The sequence below is a fragment of the Maniola jurtina genome, chromosome 5 (genome assembly GCF_905333055.1).
Source record: "Maniola jurtina chromosome 5, ilManJurt1.1, whole genome shotgun sequence".
NCBI classification, from domain to species: domain Eukaryota; kingdom Metazoa; phylum Arthropoda; class Insecta; order Lepidoptera; family Nymphalidae; genus Maniola; species Maniola jurtina.
The window spans coordinates 10,586,631-10,607,887 of record NC_060033.1 but is presented as its reverse complement, the minus strand read 5'-3'; positions in this window follow the sequence as shown (position 1 = coordinate 10,607,887).

The window sequence follows — 21,257 nt, the reverse complement described above, 5'->3', positions numbered from 1 at the left end:
AAAAACGACTGTGTTTGTCAAGCAACATGGTAAATTAGGTGCGTGTATTTCGAGTAATAAATAATTATTATTATTAACATACATATGGATAGATTATAAGATTCTTGAGTTCACTTTTGTATATGTCGCTATATGGAATAAAATACTATATTCTTTTTAATTTTAACTATAATTTAATTTTCACTATAATTCTTCATAGATTACACTTTCTTTTAAGGGTCGGCTCGCTTGAATTCTAATTTAGATAAAGTCAAGGCTAGAAAAGATCTCTATTAGAGATACCATTTTCTTCGTCCGCGTCACTGATAAACATTATTTTACATCGTTCAATTCATTACCACCCATTAATCTATTGAGTACTTAATCATTTTTTAAAGGCATACACCTACATGAATAAGTAAAGATCAATCAAATTAAAATTATTTTATTTACTTATAATTAAGTAATTTGTGATCACTTCGGAAAAAAGGTTCCTAAATTTTACGAAGAATAAAGTAAAAAAAGCTGGTATTAATATTAAGAGAAGGATGTTTGTATAGTTACAATTTATCGCTACATGTAAACACAGCTCTATGGAAATGTCACTCGTAATCTCATTACAAAGTGAGGCCTTGGTGCACAATTGGATATTAATAGGTTATTACTCGAATACTTAGCACTTAGTGTTATATTGCTATCGATAGCAAGCTACTATTTTAAGGTAATCTTATGGTTACTATTTTATACTATACTCGCCGATGCCCACGACTTCGCCCGCGTGGATTTAGGTTTTTTGAAATCCCGTGGGAACTTTTTGATTTTCCGGGATAAAAAGTAGCCTATGTGCTAATCCAGGATATTATCTATCTCCATTCCAAATTTCAGCCAAATAGGTCCAGTAGTTTTTGCGTGAAGGATGTAACAAACATACACCCACGCACACACACATACACACACACAAACTTTCGCCTTTATAATATTCGTGTGATTATGGCTATTGATAGCTACTATTTGAAGCATTTTGAAGCCTTTGTGAAGGAAAACATCGTGAGGAAACTTGCACGCCTGAGAGTTCTCCATGATGTTTCAAAGGTGTGTGAAGTCTGCCAATCCGCGCTTGGCCAGCGGATAGACTATGACTAAACCCTTCTCATTCTGAGAGGAGATCCTTTAGCAAGTTCTGAAGCAGCACGACGGGCAGACGATGATGATGATGAGGGTCGATAGTATTTTCATGAAGTTCAGCTTGACGGAACGCAACCGTCAAGCTGACATGTCGCAAAATCAGCTGTTCCTTATATTTAATTTAACTTTAAGTAAATTTAAATAGAAATATGTGAAAAACCAGCGTGAAACTGTTATTAATGATAAAGTGGTTTCAAATATTGAAATAAATCGTGACATGCAACTATAAATAAGCGACACAACCAGACAAAGGACTCGAGTACAGAGGGCGGCTGCCGGGTGTTTGAAAATTAACTGCTTTAACCGGGGGAGTATTGCTTTTAGTACCTAATTTAATCTTATATTTTATGTACTTGAATGTTGTTTTACATAATTAGGTTAGGTACTACACTCACAACTCTCTTATTTTCTCGACAACATCGAGCCACGCCCCTCCTCACACTAGGCAAAAACCTTTTTCCACTTACTTGACAAATAGTGGAAGTATAGTTGGAGAATAACGAATGCTGCCTCAGACAACACTAACATTACACAATACTTACTCACAACTCTTCATTTTCTCGATAACATCGAGTCACGTCCATCCTCACAATAGGCAAAAACCTTTCTCCACTTACTTGACAAACAGTGGAAGTATAGTTGGAGAATAACGATTACTGCCTCAGACAATACTAACATTACACAACACATAATAAATACTAAGTCTATCGCTAAATAATAACTTTTAAAAGTAAATAGGTACAAAGTGCACACCATATTATGATATAATCTTTTGGTGCAGTTAGTGTAGGTGTAGACATACCAAATTATTTATATAAATTTTATCTCTCTAAGTCTGTGAATCTCTGTCCTTTTTTCTCTGTTTTCTAAGACCATTCTGTCTCCATATCTGTAAACTTTTATTTCTATTTTCCTTCACTCACATATATTATTTGGTGTGTTTCAGGATTTTATACACACAATGGCACCCACAACCAGGAGGGCAGCAGTAATTGAGGAGCAAGAGAAACTAAAAACTGCCCTCCGGGAACTGAAGTCGCTGAAACAGCTAAATGAACAGTTGTTGAAGGAACAAGAGGACAGTGAAGTTGAGTTAAGAGCCATTATTGCCAAGAACACTCAATTAAAGGCTGAACTAGCTGACTTGAACAAAGTACATACTCTGGTACTCGAGGAACGGGACCAACTCCAGGATGCAGTTGGCTCATTCAATCAGTGCATCCAAACATACGATGAGGCTCTTAGCAAGATTTCTATGTTAGAGAATGAATTGAGTAGGGCTCAGAAAACAATTGACGACCTTCAGTCTCAATTGCAAAGTTATGAAGCAAAGAACACAAATAATTTATATGACGAACTACTCACTTCATCCTCAATAGCGCCAGTAGTGACCATTGACCTGACATGTGACAGTCCTTGTGCTAGAGATACTAACCCACTACGGAAAGATAACTTAGTAAACTTAAATAGCCATAATAAAATAAAAAAATATATTAAACTTAACAAAATTATCAGGAAAACACAAAGATTGACAAAATGTCATAAAACCTATGCAAGAAATATTTCATCATTACAAAAGGAACGTTCCCAATTAGTGAATAAGCTTGATGCTTGTTGCATATCCTTAACAGAACTGCAGAATAAATATGATGTGGATGTTCAAACCCTAAATGATGAAATTTCCAAATTGACTCAGTCTCTTCATAAAGTTACCGACCTATACGAGCTGTCACAAAAACAGGTCCATGAGCAAATACTGGCAGCGGACCAATTGTTAACATTAAGTAACTATAACATGGCTCGTTTGGAGTCATTAACAAATAGGTATGACTGTTTTCCAAATGTACCTATAATTTGCCAAAATAGCCCTACAGTGCTCCCTGTGAAAGCAGATACTTGCCCAGAGCAGTGTAGCATAGATGTCACAAAGGTTCCTTCATCAGACAATATAAATCCCTCAACTAAGCCAATAAAACAAACTGTAATTATTTCTGACAGCTTAGGTAGAGGGCTCGGCTCCATGATGAGCCATTACTTAAAGCATTCAGTGATCTTAAATTTAGTAAAAATCTTAAATTTAGTGAGTGGGCTACTGCTGGCATTTATAAAAGTAGGAACAAGCTGTTTGACTTGTATGCAGAAAAGCAATATAATTATACTCCAACATTTGTTCAGTATGTAAGAAATTATTCAAAATTATTTAGAAATGTTTGCATACAAGCTAAGTCAATTTACATAAAACAGAAAATTATTAATTCTGATAATAAAATCAAAGCAGCTTGGGATATCATCACAGATGAAACGGGGAAACGTAAAGTGGAAAATAATAAATTGGAACTTAAAATTAACAACCATATTACTGACTCCGACTTAGAAATAGCAAACGTATTTGAGGACTTTTTTCGAAACATTCCAGTTACCACTACCAGTTCCCTTAACTCGTCGCCAGCGGAAGCCTACACTCTTCTAAGGAGCAATGTTTCTGAGTGTTTTTAAATTTGAACACGTTACCCCATATGATATTGTTAAAGTATTCAAATCGCTACAGTACAAAAAAACAGGAGACCTATGGGGAATTTCAGTAAAAGTAATCAGCAATATTATTGATATTGTTGCTCCATATCTTGCTCTAATCTTTAATGAGTCCGTAGATTCAGGATCCTTTCCAGATCTTATGAAATACAGTAAATTAATTCCTCTTTTTAAATCGGGTAGTAAAACTGACCCAAATAATTACAGGCCAATCTCAATTTTACCGACTTTTAGCAAGATATTTGAAAAAATTATGCTCAACCAACTGATCCAGCACTTTAATCTGAATAAATTACTTCATTCGGAGCAGTATGGTTTTACTAAAGGTCGATCAACAATCGATGCGGGCGCAATGCTTTTAAAGCATATATTCGATGCATGGGAGAACTCACAGAATGCTATTGGAATTTTCTGTGATTTGTCTAAAGCATTCGATTGCGTTGCGCATGAGACTCTCTTGGCTAAATTGAACCACTATGGAATCAAAGACTCTGCGCTTAGTCTCATTGCGTCCTACCTCAGTGATCGTATACAAACTGTATGTGTAAATGATGTGAAGTCATCCGGATCAGCCTCACTAATGGGTGTTCCACAAGGCTCTATCTTAGGTCCCTTCATGTTTTTGGTATATATAAACGATTTACCATATTTCGTCCAAAATACTTGCGATATTGTACTATTTGCTGATGATACGTCATTGATTTTTAAAGTCGATAGAAATTATAATAATTTTGACGATGTAAATAGAACCATATCGCAGGTTACTCATTGGTTTACTGTTAATAATTTGCTTTTAAATGCAAAGAAAACTAAGTGTGTCAAATTCGCATTGCCCAATACTAAGACGGCAAATGATTTTAATTTAATGGTAAATAATGATATGTTGAAAGTAGAAGAAACTACCGTGTTCCTGGGGATAACTTTAGATGCAAAGCTTCAATGGAACGCCCATATATCAACACTTGCTGGTAAACTCAGCTCTGCTGCTTACGCTGTTAGAAAGATTCGACAGATAACTGATGTGGAAACTGCAAAAATTGTATATTTTGCCTATTTTCACAGTATTATGTCTTACGGAATCTTGCTATGGGGTAAAGCGGCAGAAATTGGAAAATTTTTCGTTTTACAAAAAAGGGCAATACGCGCAATCTATAATTTAAAACCGCGCGATTCCCTACGAGAGAAATTTAAGGAAATAGGTATTCTTACAGTAGCTTCTCAATATATTTACGCTAATATAATTTTTGTACGACAAAACATTCATAGTTACAAAAAAATCGGTGATTTCCACGACCGGCAAACTAGAAACCGTGATAGGCTCGCATATCCTACGCTCCGCCTCAGGAAAGTTGGAAAATCGTTTGTGGGAATGAGTGTAATATTTTATAATAAAATTCCACAATCAATTTTAGACTTGCCTTTACACAAGTTTAAAAAATCTATTAAAAGTATGCTCCTGAAAAAAGCTTATTATACAATCGAAGATTATGTAAATGACAAAAAAGCTTGGATTTGATGCGCTCCAGCAATACACGGCGCTGCAATTGCTTGTATACAGTATGGCATATTATTGTAAATTGTAAATTTGAAAAGAGCAACCGCCGAGTTTCTTGCTGGTTCTTCTCGGTAGGAACAGCATTCCGAACCAGTGGTAGATTATTTTGACGATTCAAAAGCACTTGTAAAAGTTTAATTGAATAAAAATAATTTGAGTTTGAGTTTGAGTTTAATGACAGTTTCCTGCAAAATATCGATATATACTAAATAGTATGTAGATAATAAGCTAATCCGCAGTCCGCGCCGTATTTGTTTCAGTGATAATGAAAATTCTTCCTTAGTGAGCGTTGAAAGAAATAGGAATAGAAAAAAAATGCAAACAAACTGTCACAAGTACTTTCGGCTTTTACTGAGCTTAGATTTCTTCTCAGAATGTGAAGTATTTGGCTATAGTATACACTAGGTTAGTCAAGTGCGGATTGGCTTCACATACCTTTGACAATGTTATGAAGAACTCTCATGGATGTAGGTGTTCACACGATGTTTTCCTTTACCGTTGTTAAAGCATGTGATTTTGAAGCTTAAACTTCGGAAAGTAAAACGCGTGCTGGGATCGAACCTTGGAACCCCCAACAACGTGTTAACCACTAGGCTGTTTTCTGCCTTGGAAACTGAAATCATCGTAGCACATGCTGGTAAATACATGTACCAGTATTGTGTATTACGTAAGGTGAGGTAAAACGCGCGCCAGACGGCGTCAGATGTGACTAATTGCGAAACCTTAGACCCACCCTGTTCCGTAGCCAATTTGCATTTTTATTTGGCCATTAAATTTAATGAAAAGAAAACTCGAATAAAAAGTATCAGTGGAAAGCAGCAGTGCCGCGGAGTTTTCCGTCTTTTTTTGTTGAAGGCTCCTCTCGTGGAAAAAAGTTGTATTTCGCAAAACTTAACTTAATTTTAAACAGTACAGACACAAATATTTGCGTTTAGAACGTGTTTACAAAATTTCATTGAGTTTGAATATTTAATATTCAAATGAGAATCAAACTACGTTTGTATGGAAGGCGCTGGGGAGCGCGTTAGGATCATCGTCGTCAACAACAACCGATTGCCAGCTCACTGTAGAACACGGGACTCCTCTCAAAACGAGAAGGGTTTAGACATAGTCCACCACGCTGGCCAAGTGCGGCTTAGCAGACTAGGCGCTAGGATTACTTCTATGTTACAACTGTAATTTACTTATATGTACCTACCTCAAGAATTTATTGAGTAATTCATGTAAATATTTTGTTTTACTCTGTTTATTACTTGTAAAGTGTAACAAATTAAAATATTTATAACCCGCAAGTATTACCTTTATTAAACAACGTTTACTCTAATTGGTAATTGGACACGTGTGCCCGACGCCGATGGCATTGAATTTAGCCATTTATGTTGAGTTTATACAGTGCATACCTCGAAAACCACGTTAACCTTTCCATTCTTGTTATCATTAACATTTAATGATTATAATCGTTAACTCAGCGTATATAATTATTAATTATACTGATCTATGGGAGCGTATATACCTGGAGGCACCATTAATAAACCTAAGCAACGAGTATAAAGTTTCCAATATTTTTGCGCTACCTAACGAAACTGCTACGAAGCGTAGCTGCTACGAAGGTTCTACAAAATGTCGCGACATTGAATCTAAGGTTGAGATCTATACAGCGCACTTCGACTTTGCTCAGACTTAAGTTTCAATTAAAACGAGACAGATTTATGCCGTTGTCTCGTTTTAACAACGTCTTAAATCTTAGCAAGTCAAAGTGCGCTCTATAGATCTCAACCTAATATGTATTCTCTTGATAATATTATTTCGACTCTGTTTTTTTTTACATTACTTTACGTCTCAGTAGGAAAGGCATTCCGAACCAGTGGTAGATGCTTTTGACGATTCAGAAGAACTTGTAAAAGTCTAATTGAATAAAAATATTTTGAATTTGAATTCTGTGTAAGTTAAGGTAAGTTGAATCACTAATGAACTTAGGAATTGCTTTTTAAATTGCGCAAATGCAAGTGATTTAAAGTTTCATCTCAACTCCGTCGTGAAAGTGGATAATCAACCGCTTCCGCGGCCGCGAGTAACTTCTCTAATGCAATCTCGACGCGAGATGATTTGCTGTGGACTTAAACGACTCTTACTAACAGATAGTGGAAATCTTCGGAGAACTTAATAACCATCTCTAACTGTAATATAAAAACAAACATACAATCTAAATATACAGGTGTAACCAGAACACTAGCGAAAGACGAAGACTTTTGTTATTCCATTTGCACCGCTGAAAATCTGATAAATTCTCTGTCAGCTTGAAATGTCAAATAAGTTCTTCTTCAAACATGTTTTCATGTGTGTAATTAATGTTTCATCAATGTAAACTCACGGTTTCTCTTACTCAAGGATTTTATGAACTGCCATTGAGATCGTCATTCACTAAATATAATCTAATAGGTAATTAAATAAGTTTTCTTGACAGACACGACAGACGAACAGACGGACAGACAGACAGACAACGAAGTGATCCTATAAGGATTCCGTCTTTACTTTTGAGGTACGGACCCCTAAAAAGCAAAAAAAAAACTACCTAGCTTATATTTGTTAGGGCTCTATTATTAATTCCCTAAGTTCTTTAAATAGGCCAAAAGTCTCTGCGTTATTAAAACAAATTATTTTTATTGAGCCGTCGAAAGGGTTAATGGTATGAAAAATGAGTTTAGCAATTTTACATGAAAGCAGTCATTAATTATTATGTTCGGGGCCGAGGTTATAACAGGAAAAAGGTAAACGACTTTAGGGATAATTTGTGTAACCTAAGCCGACTTAATTTCTTAATTATGCCTAGTAAATCCAATTATAATTCGCGGAGATAATTAAGAAATAATAAAATTCTTAAACGAATCTACATACCTATCTATGTCTACAATTTAAGCCTATTCAACGATTTAGAGGGCTCGCCCCCAAGCAAAGCTTCATTCTGGACGCCTATTAGATTTGAGATTTCTATAAAATTTAGAAAATACTTGATTCTTTACTTATAAATTGCAGGAAATCCTATAACACCTCTATTGGTGTTAGAATAACCTTAAAATGACTTGATAAATCTCTCAATATCCTGCATACAAACTTAGGTAGGTACATTATTTTGTCAGGTATTTTATCAAAACTATAAATTACCTACTAGAGCTACAGTCATTCATCAGTCCAATAGCATTGTATTTACTGGATGTGGAATATTATTTATATTATTTAAATATATTTTAATTCTATATTTTTTTTAAATACCTACGTCGTTAATTAAAAATAATAATCTATGATCCAAAATAGCACAGAATTTAAATCCCTACTACGCCGAAGTTTCATCACTAAAGCATAAGCTTGGGTCATGTGCCAGCTGCCACGGTCACGTCATGACCCTCGTCAACTCAACTTTTGGAAAGCGTGTTTTCGGAATTTTGAGTTGACCCTCATGACGTCACTTGTTTGCCAATCTCTATGTTAGACTACTTATTATAAAATTACAAGTGTAAATTAAAAATTTATAATTCACCCCCGACAAGCGAAGGTTACAGAAATAACTAGAAAAGAACTGATAACTTTCAAACGGCTGAACCGATTTTCTTGAATTATAGCTAAGAACACTCTCGATGAAGCCATCCTTTCAAACAAAAAAAATTAAATTCAAGTCGGTTCATGAGTTTAGGAGCTACGATGCCACAGACAAATACAGACAGATACACACGTCAAACTTATTTACTAAGTTAAGTATTAAAAAGTGTATAAGAAAGTGTAAAGTTATAGTTAAGTATTAAAAGTGTACTTAAGTATGTTTCGGTAATAAATTTAGAAGTGTTACTCCCTACTTTAGAAATAAAGCCGAAGATGACCCATTTCCTAGTCCTTGGTCCTCAATGCTCCTCATAAATCGTGTATAAGCACGCCTTCAATCTTCACTTGAGGTCACATACGAAACTGGGTCAAAAGTACTTTCACTGCTTGTCATGTTAAAGCAAATACCTGAATATCTGTTGCGGATTGGGGATTAAATTCTATGCCTTGTTGACTGGAGCCGACTAGCATCGTGAAGCGCAGTAATAGTTCTCGTAATGCCCCAGATAATATTTGTTAAAAGATATATCGATAGATCCATATAAAGGTGATGCTCAATTCTATGGATTTGCGCACCACTTTAATACATTTTCTGAATTCTAAGGCCGATACGGTTGCTTAATCCATCGGTAAGCCTGCGCTCCACTAGATAAACAAGTTAACACATCGACATCAAAAAAGTCGTAGGAGAACTAGAAGAGACCTGTATCTAACATGTAACAGTGGACTCTTGCGGTTGAGACGCTGATATTTTATATTACGAAAATATCTGATGATAAACATCATTTATTATTAAATCATTAATTTATTATTAACGTGTATGTAAAAAAAACATACTGTCCAATTGAGAACCTCCTCCTTCTTTATCAAATAACAAAGAGCAAAGATCTCCATCTCTCCGCATTATTGACTAATAAGGTGAAGAGATTGAGATTGATTTTGTTTGATTTCGCACACTTCGGCAGATTGCCGCAATGACCTGTCTTAACCTCTGTCGGATGAAGCTCGGTTGGGGATTACCAGAAAGATACGTGGAAACAATTTAATGTTAGTTTAACTGGACTGTAGCTTTATGGAGTGACATATTATTAGCAGGAAAAAAACTCTATAAATAAATATTTTAAAACTACCCATTACCTACTACTAAACCACCGCCCAAACCAATGGCATCACGGCTAGTAAGATACAGAAATTCATACTATGTTTACATACTCATAATAAGTACTTTTATCGTATTCACTTCCGGAACTTTTTCGTTGCGAGTTAAGAAAAACGAATCAACCAGATTTACATAGCTCCGAAATACCCTGAATTAGATATATATACGAGTGCTAACATCGTTGCCGACGTTTAAATGGATCAAGCAACAGGTATTACAAAGTCAACGTCGAAATTAAACTTTATATCAATGCATAGGAAGATCTAAAATCATTTGCCGCCGAGATAATATTCAATTCTTGTAAAATCCAAATTCAGTAGAATTTGCGGTAAGAATCATAATGGATACAGGAGACCTAGATGAACTTAGGTCTCTGGTATCCACTTTAATTTCCAGCAAAATCGACTAACTAAACAAACAAACTAAATGGGCCTCATAAAAAGGCTCAGTCACTCAGCGGGCGATGGCGAGAGCTATGCTTGGAGTTTCTCTAAGTGATCAGAAATCAGAAATGAAGAGATTCATAAGAGAACAAGAGTAACCGTCATATAGCAACGTGGGTGGTGAAGCTGAAGTGGCAATGGGCAGGGCACATGTTCGAAAAAACTTAGTCTTCCTTGCTTTGTGTAGATTCGGAAAGCAGCGAGATTTTTAACCGACAAAACGGGATACAACATCGAAATCACACTAATATTATAAAGGCGAAAGTTTGTATGTGTGTGTGTGTGTGTGTGTGTGTGTGTGTGTGTGTGTGTGTGTGTGTGTGTGTGTGTCTGTGTGTGTGTGTCAGTGTGTGTGTGTGTGTGTGTGTGTGTGTGTATGTTTGTTACTCCTTCACGCAAAAACTACTGGACGGATTTGACTGAAATTTGGAATGGAGATAGATAATATCCTGGATTAGCACAAAGGCTACTTTTTATCCCGGAAAATCAAAGAGTTCCCACGGGATTTCAAAAAACCTACATCCACGCGAACGAAGTCGCGGGTATCAGCTAGTAATATTATAAAGGTGAAAGTTTGCATGTGTGTGTGTGTATGTTTGTTACTCCTTCACGCAAAAACTACTGGACGGATTTGGCTGAAATTTGGGATGGAGATAGATAATATCCTGGATTAGCACATAGGCTACTTTTATCCCAGAAAATCAAAGAGTTCCCACGGGATTTCAATAAACCTAAATCCACGCGGGCGAAGTCGCGGGCATCGGCTAGTAGTCAATAAAAACGCGCGAATTTAATGATCGATTGCATTTAGATAGTCGGTAAAAAGTAGGTAAGTAGTTACTTAACTCCAATGCTAAAAGTTTCGTATGTGCTTTTGCTCATTTTTAGTGGTAAAGACCAAGGCTGACTAAGTTTTACCAGGTTTGACCACTTGCACACTATCAACATGAGTCATGACGCCATGGGCGTCATTCATTGTGATATTTCAAAGCACGAACTGCATTTTTTACCTTATGCTTTGACCAACAGCAACGTGTAGAAAATCAAGCTGAAACCCGGGAACACGTTGAAGCAAGGTTGAAGCCAGCAAATTGAGTTTCCAACAAACTCTTGTACGAATTTTGACATCATTAAAAAGGCAATTTGCACCATCCAAACCAGTGAAATCACGGTGAAACTGTAATTAAATCATTTAACATTTCGGGAACTTGTTTACCCAAATTTAAGCAAATATTTTCAAAATATAAGGTCCTAAGGATACTAGAAAATGTACAAGATTGGATCTGTACGTGGTATGATAATGAAAATAAATAGTTTTTACAGTACTAGAAGTAGGTATTTAGTAAAATCAAAGTTTGATGTCAAACGAAAGAAGAGAAAATTTTGAGCTCATGAATATAAATTAGAACAACTATGATTAAAATATACCTACCGAGCGATAGAAAAACAATTTTACTCTAATATTTCAGCGTTTATTAAGACGATCGCAGTCGTATTTTAGTTTTCAACTTTATTATTAGAAGAAAATTACCGCGAGTAATAACTAGTGGCAAATCAGTAACGAGGCCGGGTGGCTCTTCTGTGAAGAGTTTTCTGGCATGTAACCAGGACTTATTGACCTAACCCAGATAATGTGATAGGTCATTAGTTTACATCACCGGCTCCATTGTGTAAAAATTGTGACGTTGCAAAAACACGAACGTCGTAATATTTATAGCAAAAATAAAAGTCGAGGAGCATACTTAGCTAGCAATAGTTTCTAAATGCCTCATTATTTTGATTTCATATTTAAAGTAGATTATTTTATAGCCCACATTAGGTAAAGTTATGGTATTTTTATAAACAACTAGCTAATGCCCGCGACTTCGCGTGGATTTAGGTTTTTAAAAATTCCGTGGGAACTCTTTGATATTCCGGGGTAAAAAGTAGCCTATGTTACTTACTCTCGAGTTCCTTAACCATATTCATGCAAAAATTACGTCAATCCATTGGTCTTCCGTTACGACGTGATCAAGGGACAAACCAACAAACAAACACATTCGCATTTATAATATGGGTACTGGGTAGAGATAATAAGGTAGGTATATCTAGATATAACTAGTAAAAATTTTTTCACTGATACGGAAAATTGCATTTAAGTTTCAAGATATAGGTACAATTTTTAATCCCCGACCCAAAAAGAAGGGTGTTATAAGTTTGACGTGTATATCTGTGTATCTGTGTATCTGTCTGTGGCATCGTAGCTCCTAAACTAATGAACCGAGATGAGTTATTTAGACAGTAGTAACAATTTTAGAATAGTTCACTCACTCTGCTAAAGTATCCATACAATCAATTGTCCTGAAAATATATACCTACCTATAACAAAGGTTACATGAAGAAAACTTTCACATGACTTTTTTATGTCAAAACATTCTGCAACAATGAAAATATCGACAGAGCCAACCTTTGTTACTTTTTACTTACTTTGCAAGTTATTCTTTTGTGGGCGAACCACTTAATGAAATCCATAAAACTAGAGCAACACAGTAGAAACCTTTTATAAGTACAAGACATGTACAAGGCCATGTCTTCTTACGGGTAACGAAAGGTTGGAGAACCTTAAATCCACGTAGATAAAGTCGCGAACATTATCTACCTGGTACAGAGATAGCTTACATCCTGGAGACGACCATAGAATTCTTTTTATCCTGGAAAATCACAGTTCTCATTGGATTTTCAAAAAAAAAACCAAATCCACGAGGATGAAGTCGCGGGTGTCATCTAGTTCAGTTGTAACTATTCTAGCACAGAAGCTTTTCTTAAGGTAATTGCTATTTGACAAATCGCAAAAATGCTGTACTTTGAAGTAAATTGTTTATTTTTCTAAAGCATTAACAGCTATTAAATACATGCAATTAAAAACTTCAGTTTGTGAAGATTATAAGGGCCTCTTTTTATTTAGTATACATTATCCCAATAAAAAAAAAAACCAAGTTGAAAACATTGCTGTTCGCAACTTGTTCTGTAAAAGTTTTCTTTAACATCTTGATACTTTGAAGCCAACCTCCAGAAAATGATATGTTTAGGTTTAGCAATCAATTTTAACTGTTAGTTTTATACTAAATGTTTTTTGTTTCTTAAATAATCTAAAACTAACCAAAAAACTTCCTGTGCTATTTATTTTCTTGCAGGCGCTCTATGGAATTCAGTGTCCACTGGACTGTCATGGCGGAAGGACTGTGCGCGTCATTTCGTCGCAAAATATTATTTAAAATGAATTTAAGCTTATTATTTTTGAATGAAAGTTGTGTTTATAATCGTTGAAAAATAAAATAGGGATTTTTTCATTTCTAAATGAAGCCTGCTTATATACTAAATTTTATTCTAAAGTTACGGTTTTACCAGGTAAATACTCGGAGGTTGTCATAGATTATGATGACAGATAGTAAGTGTTCTAAATAGGTATTATACCTATGTTAGGAGATAGCGCGCCTCGTTCCGGGTGCCGTGTTCCGAAATGGATTTCGTAGTAGTGCAAGTTTGGTGCAAGCCCCACATGACGGAGGGGCATCAGGCATTTCCTGTGTACAAAAAAAAGACCTATATTTCGGATCCATATTTCATCACTGACAATATGCACTATTCAAAGACTGTTCTTCAAGCATTGAGGAATTTTGGACAGAGACATCTCGAAGGTTCCCGAAGGCTGCCTGAGTTAGATTTGTCGGCTAGCTAGCTTTTTTCGAAATTGGACTTACTTAGCTGGATTGTGTGTTAGAGCTTTCTTATGAGATATTATATGTACATAATATAACCATGGGTCTCATAAGAAAGCTCAGATTCATGCTGCGGGCAATGGGGAGAGCCTAAAGGTTGGAACGCCATTTCGGCGGCCGTGTTTCCTGCCATATATACCTTAGATACCTGCAAGCCAAGAGTGAATAGGCATCTTCTAGGTAAGCGTGCTCCAACTTGGACCTCATCATTGCTTTCTTTAAAGCATGATTGTCGTCAAGCGCAAGCGCAAAGATTCAGGCGGCGCAAACCCGTAGCATGTGGAAGACCCTATTAAAGACCTATGTTCACTGTGGACGTCTGTCGGTTGATGTTGATGATTATGTCTTTAGTGCAAGTAGTTCAGTAGTTTCAGAGTTTATCGATAACAAACAAACAAACCTTTCCTCTTCATAATATATGTAATTAGTAGCGCAAACTTGGAAAAAAATCTCGTGGACACTCTTTGATTTTCCGAGATAAATGTCATTTTACCTGACAGCCCTAATCAATTTTATCACTGATATTAATAACTAATTCATAACCGTTAAACCTAAGTGTCAAAATCTCGTTTTTCTAGTCGAGTTCCGTAGGCTCTTTGAACCCACTGCATTATTATCCCAAGAAAACCTACCATTAGATGTAGGAATAATGGAAAGAGGTCACAACCCTCAGCAATAAAGAATACGATGCGGAGAGAGATGTCACTCTCAAGGTCTTTAAATGTATCCATGCAAAAAACCACGTCGACTGGTTGCTCCGTTGCAGCGTGATTGAATATTAAACCAACAAACACACTTTCGCATTTGAAATATGGCCAGTGATTATAAGAAACAGTTTAAATCTCTCTCTGCTCTCTGAGAGACGTTAGGCAAAGTGAACACGAATTATGACACTTCTGTGTTCTTATACAAGCTTAGGTCTCTCAATTTTGTCAATTAATGTCAAATTTCTTTCTCAGATCAAAACCTAGTAAGTGGTTTAAATTCAAAAGAAGTTTAGGCCGTAGTTCTTTCTGGTCCAATGCGGAATGGCATACTTCACACACCTTTGAGAACATGGAAAACTTGCAGGTATGCAGGTTTCCTCACGACGTTTTCCTTCGCCGTTAAAGCAAGTGATATTAAATTGCTTAAAACGCACATAACTGAAAAGTTAGAACCCCCGACCTTCGATTAGGAGGCGGACGTTCTAACCACTAGGCTATGACAGTTTTTAAATTAAAGGGGTTTAAATATTTTAGTGTGAAGACTGGCCAACACATTTATTCATTACATGTGCATCATTTTCTTTTTTAGGGTTCTGTACCTCAAAATGAAAAACGGAGCTCTTAAAGGACCACTTTGCTGTCTGTCCATTTGTCCGTCCGTCCGTCAAGAAAACCTATACAGTACTTCCCGTTGATCTAGAATCACGAAATTTGTTCTCGGATTTATTCCTTTACTTGGGCTATGAGAGTTGAGACCTATCTACCTGCCCATAATTCTAGGTTAACGGGAAATACCCTATCGGTTTTCTTGACAGACACGACAGACGGACAGACGGACAGAAAGACAGACAACAAAGTGATCCTATAAGGGTCCCGTGTTTCCTTTTGAGATATGGAACCCTAAAAACATTATGTAAGTATGCAAAGTATTTCCCTTGTAAACCATATTTTAACAGTTGACATGTAGAGGTCATTGACTTTTCCTATCTTACTTTTAAGTTTTAATGCATTATTAAGTATTTACTGTTTTGACATGGTATTTAGATAATGGGTGATATTTATTTTATTTAATCTAATTCCTTTTAAAAACTTAGTAAGGCGCATTAATCTATAAAAACCTAGCCAGTTCAAAGACTTACTATGTTTTAAAATGGTTAAAGCGACTTACTAGCTTTTAATTTTACTTTAATGTGGGTGTCCTTACAATACAACGGGACATACTATGAAAGTTAGGCTTATGACATAAAACGATTTTCGGAAAAATGACATTTACTTTGTTTTGATATGGGGCGGTCGATATAATTAGGTACTAGGGTAAAGGCTCGAGTAAATGAACAGATTGGACGTTTTTACATGTATTAAGAGCTGGAATAAAAAACCGGCTGATATACCTTTTTTAAATATTTTCTTACAAATTCTTACACTTTTTTCAATTTCAATTTCAAAACCGTGTTCCGTTCAAACCGTTCAAAAGTGCGTGTGCGTGCGTCCATGTGTGTGTGTGAGTGTGTTGTATGTTTGTACGAGTGTTTGTGAGTGTGGTATTGCGTTGTATAACCACATGAGTAGCGAACAGAGTCAAAGCTTCATACAAGCGCGCTACGATAGGTACACTACTACAAGCTTGAGGCGCGTGTGTGCGTGAGCACAGGCGCTACGTCGCGTACGGAGAGAAATCGGTTTATACCGGCTCGGCCTGTGCTCAAGCTCAGGGGCTGCAGTACACGTCGCGCGTCGTGTTTTCATTTAATTTAATGTTAATGATAATAATTTAAATAGTGTTTAAAATCTATTTTCTTGAACTGTCATAGATTTTGTTCAAAATCAATATCTGAGGATCCCTAGGATCACAAAACAGGAAATTGTTACCAAAATTTAAAAAAATCGACGCCATTTTGAAATTCTTTGTTAATTGACCGATTTCGTTCCAAATCGATATTTAGAGCTCCCTGGGATCACAAAATAAGAAACTGTTACCAAAATTTAAAAAAGTCGACGCCATTTTGAAATTCTTCGTTAATTGACCGATTTCGTTCAAAATCGATATTTAGAGCTCCCTGGGATCACGAAATAAGAAACTGTTACCAAAATTTAAAAAAGTCGACGCCATTTTAAAATTCTTTGTTAATTGACCGATTTCGTTCAAAATCGATATTTAGAGCTCCCTGGGATCACGAAATAAGAAACTGTTACCAAAATTTAAAAAAGTCGACGCCATTTTGAAATTCTTTGTTAATTGACCGATTTCGTTCAAAATCGATATTTAGAGCTCCCTGCAATCACAAAATAAGAAACTGTTACCAAAATTTAAAAAAGTCGACGCCATTTTGAAATTCTTTGTTAATTGACCGATTTCGTTCAAAATCGATATTTAGAGCTCCCTGGGATCACAAAATAAGAAACTGTTACCAAAATTTAAAAAGTCGACGCCATTTTGAAATTCTTTGTTAATTGACCGATTTCGTTCAAAATCGATATTTAGAGCTCCCTGGGATCACAAAATAAGAAACTGTTACCAAAATTTAAAAAAGTCGACGCCATTTTGAAATTCTTTGTTAATTGACCGATTTCGTTCAAAATCGATATTTAGAGCTCCCTGGGATCACGAAATAAGAAACTGTTACCAAAATTTAAAAAAGTCGACGCCATTTTGAAATGCTTTGTTAATTGACCGATTTCGTTCAAAATCGATATTTAGAGCTCCCTGGGATCACAAAATAAGAAACTGTTACCAAAATTTAAAAAAGTCGACGCCATTTTGAAATGCTTTGTTAATTGACCGATTTCGTTCAAAATCGATATTTAGAGCTCCCTGGGATCACAAAATAAGAAACTGTTACCAAAATTTAAAAAAGTCGACGCCATTTTGAAATTCTTTGTTAATTGACCGATTTCGTTCAAAATCGATATTTAGAGCTCCCTGGGATCACAAAATAGGAAACTGTAACCAAAATTTAAAAAAGTTGGCACCATTTATAATTCTTTCTAAATTGACTGATTTCGTTCAAAATCGATATTTAGATCTATTGATCGATATTTAAACTAGGCAATCACAACAAAAACAAACTTTACCATCTTGTTGAACAAATAACTATTGTTAATTAAATTGTATCCTCCAGTGCCAACCCTACCAAAATAGTTATAAAATTTGCTCGCTTCTTAGAAGCTTTGCCTCTGTTTGCTACTCTGTGGTATAACACCATGTTAGTAAATCTTAGTATATTTTTAACCGACTTTAAAAAAAGGAAGAGGTTCTGAATTCGTCGGTATCTTTTTTTTATGTATGTTCCCCGATTACTCAAAGACGCCTGGACTGATTTGGATTTTTTTTTGTTTGATAGGGTATACTTTGCAAGTGGTCCCATATAAATTTGGTAAAGATCTGATGAATATCTTTGAAGATGGAGAACAGAACTCCTCAATGGATAAGAGCAAATTCAATTTTTTTTTAATGTATGTTCACCGATTGCTCAAAGACGCCTGGACCGATTTGGAAATTATTTTTTTTTGAAAAGCTAGGTATACTTTGCAGGTGGTCCCATATAAATTTGATGAAGTTCTGATGAATATCTTCTGAGATGGAGAACAGAACTCCTCAATGGATAAGAGCAAATTGCTCGCGATCAGTGTAATTGCTTAGTAAACAGTAGGGTTTTAGCTGGGCATGGCATATTATTATAGTACAGTGGGGCCACTAAAAATTTTGAAATAAAAAATTTTCAAAAGAAAAATAAAACCGACTTCAAAAACCACAATAACTTAAATTATTTTTTACTTTTTAGTGTTTGTGATTTTGAAATCGGTTTTATTTTTCTTTTGAATTTTTTTTATATTTATTCTGGTATTCTTCTTTCTTGGATATGGATCCCTCTTGGGTATCCCCATTTCTCTCTGTCTTTGGTACTATCAAGCTAATTTTCTCTCGCGATTTGCACAATAGCATTAGACCAACGCGTCTTCGGTCTACCTACCTGTCCTTCTTTCATCTGTAAAAATCGATACAATATGACCATTTGCATTGCAGTTTTAGGGCATGTCTCAAGGTGTCTGTAGGCTTTGTCTTTTTTCTTATGTCTTCAATTCTCACTTTGAATATTTTTTGCTTAATTTATGCAACTTGCCATCGCCCTTTAGCAAGTTACTATTTCTTTTTATATTCTTTGTCTGGACCCATGTTTGGCTGGCATAGGTAAGGCATGGCAGGATGCATGTATCTATAACGGATCTTTTAAGATGTACTGGGTAAGCTCCTTTCATTCTTTCCTTTTGTGCCCAGTAAAACAAGCATACTCGGGCTACTTTGAGAACCCATTAGCAGCTAACAGCAAGGCCTGGACTCCAATTTTTATATGTGGAAGCTGTATTTCCTCGTTGCGTTTATGAGCAAATAAGAATAGTTAACTACTTTTACTAAAAAAAAAATTTATTATTTGGCGCGAACCATCTAAACACCATGATGATTATTATTTCTGCGTTGTGAATATTACCAGAAGAAACAGCAAAAAAATTGTTCCAAGCGGCTCTATTGTAACTTGCAGTCTGCAATTTGAACGATTCTGACTTCTGGTGATAAATCTGTACCTCAGCCCCAACCCAGTACCTCTAATCTACCATTTCAAGAACTTTCAGAAGGTAGTGACGATGTAGTGACTTTTTTACATCTCAACTTAGACCATTCAATCAAAATTATTTGGATCACTTAATGAGAGATCTTAGATTGTCTAAAAAGCATCAGAACATGTGGCTTCTCGGCTCAAAGGAACAAATCTGATAACATCAGACACTTGTGTTACGGTATATTATTCTCACTACTCTTAACACATTCAGTAGCTGATGTTGCACTTCCAGCGACTTGGATGCAACAAGGGCGTTAAGTTTCATTTTCTCTGTAGTCATTTGGACTGTTTTCCAGAAAATTTAGGTGACTTTCAAACTAAGATAACTATACCAAAGGGGATAATATCATATGAAAGGGCTCTATTATACATTCTAAAACAGGTTTTATTTATTATTATTATGTAAAAGAGTTTTTGATTTATCGCGCAAAATGTAGAAAAAAATATACAATAAGTCAAAAACTGAAAATCTGACATTTTTTTTTAAATTCCAAGCCGAAAATATACTTAAGAATTTATTAATAGGAATCGAGAGTTTATGCACTAGATAGAGTTCGTTCATTCACTGAAATTTCCAGTTCATTTACTGGCAATTTATCCTTTTGTTAAATAAAATAATTTATAATAATTAATACCACGCATTTTATTAGATTTTTTGATATACTGTGTACAGATACACAAAAAATAAAAATTATATATAGAACAATTCTCATATATCTTAATTTTAGGTGAAAGTCAGGGTAATCCTTATTCGTTCATGTACTGGATCTTTTACCCTCCTACGTCAAAATACTAAAAGTCCGCGTAAATTTCGCAGATTGAAATGTCTGCTTGATTAATTGTCAATAGAGGGTCATGACATGTCAAAATTGCTAGTTTGAAGGTGAAATCGTCTAAGTCATTCGAGATGGTTTTCCTCTTAATTTAGATTTTCATGAAAGTATACCTACCTAAGTACTAAGCAGTAAGAAAATAGTAGGTATACATAGCACAAGTGTATATTTTATTGGTGAATTATTCCTATAATGACGTATAGTAGCAAGGTATAACGCATGTAATACACCGGGTAAGTGCGTCGTAAAGTACGGTATTACATGACCAGACGATCTAACGTTTATGATTGCCCACTATAACAGGGTCACTTAAAAAATACTAATAACTTCATAAGAGTAACTTCACATACTTACATACCTACCTATTGACAAGTGTGAATTAAAAATTTATAACACCCCTGACAATTAGTGATTGTAATATTTTTTGTATTTTTATTGAAATAAAGTTGTAAGTAATTAAACAGTAGGGAGTCAGATTCAAGGATTTTTACTGCAGAGAAAATCTAATCAATTTGTTCTATCCTATTTATTCTAATTCTAAGCTGGTAAACTTTATTTTGGTATCGCTAAACATTTCTGCTACGAACCATGCTACGAACATAATATTGGCTACGAAACTTCTACGAAATTAGTACTTTCGCGCAAACACATTTTATTCATGCTTATCAATTTTTGAGTAACTTCTTACTTGTTAATATAATATTCCTAATTTGGCTATTTATACGGCAGGTATGGATACGAGCGATGGCGGCAATCAAGACAAGACGAATCGGCCATACCTCGGACATGTATTTGATCAGTTTTTTACGCATTAATTACGTAGATTCAATCCACGATCGCGTCAACAAAAGGCTTGAGCCCCAATTGGTGTTTAGCAAAATTCGTTACATTTGGTA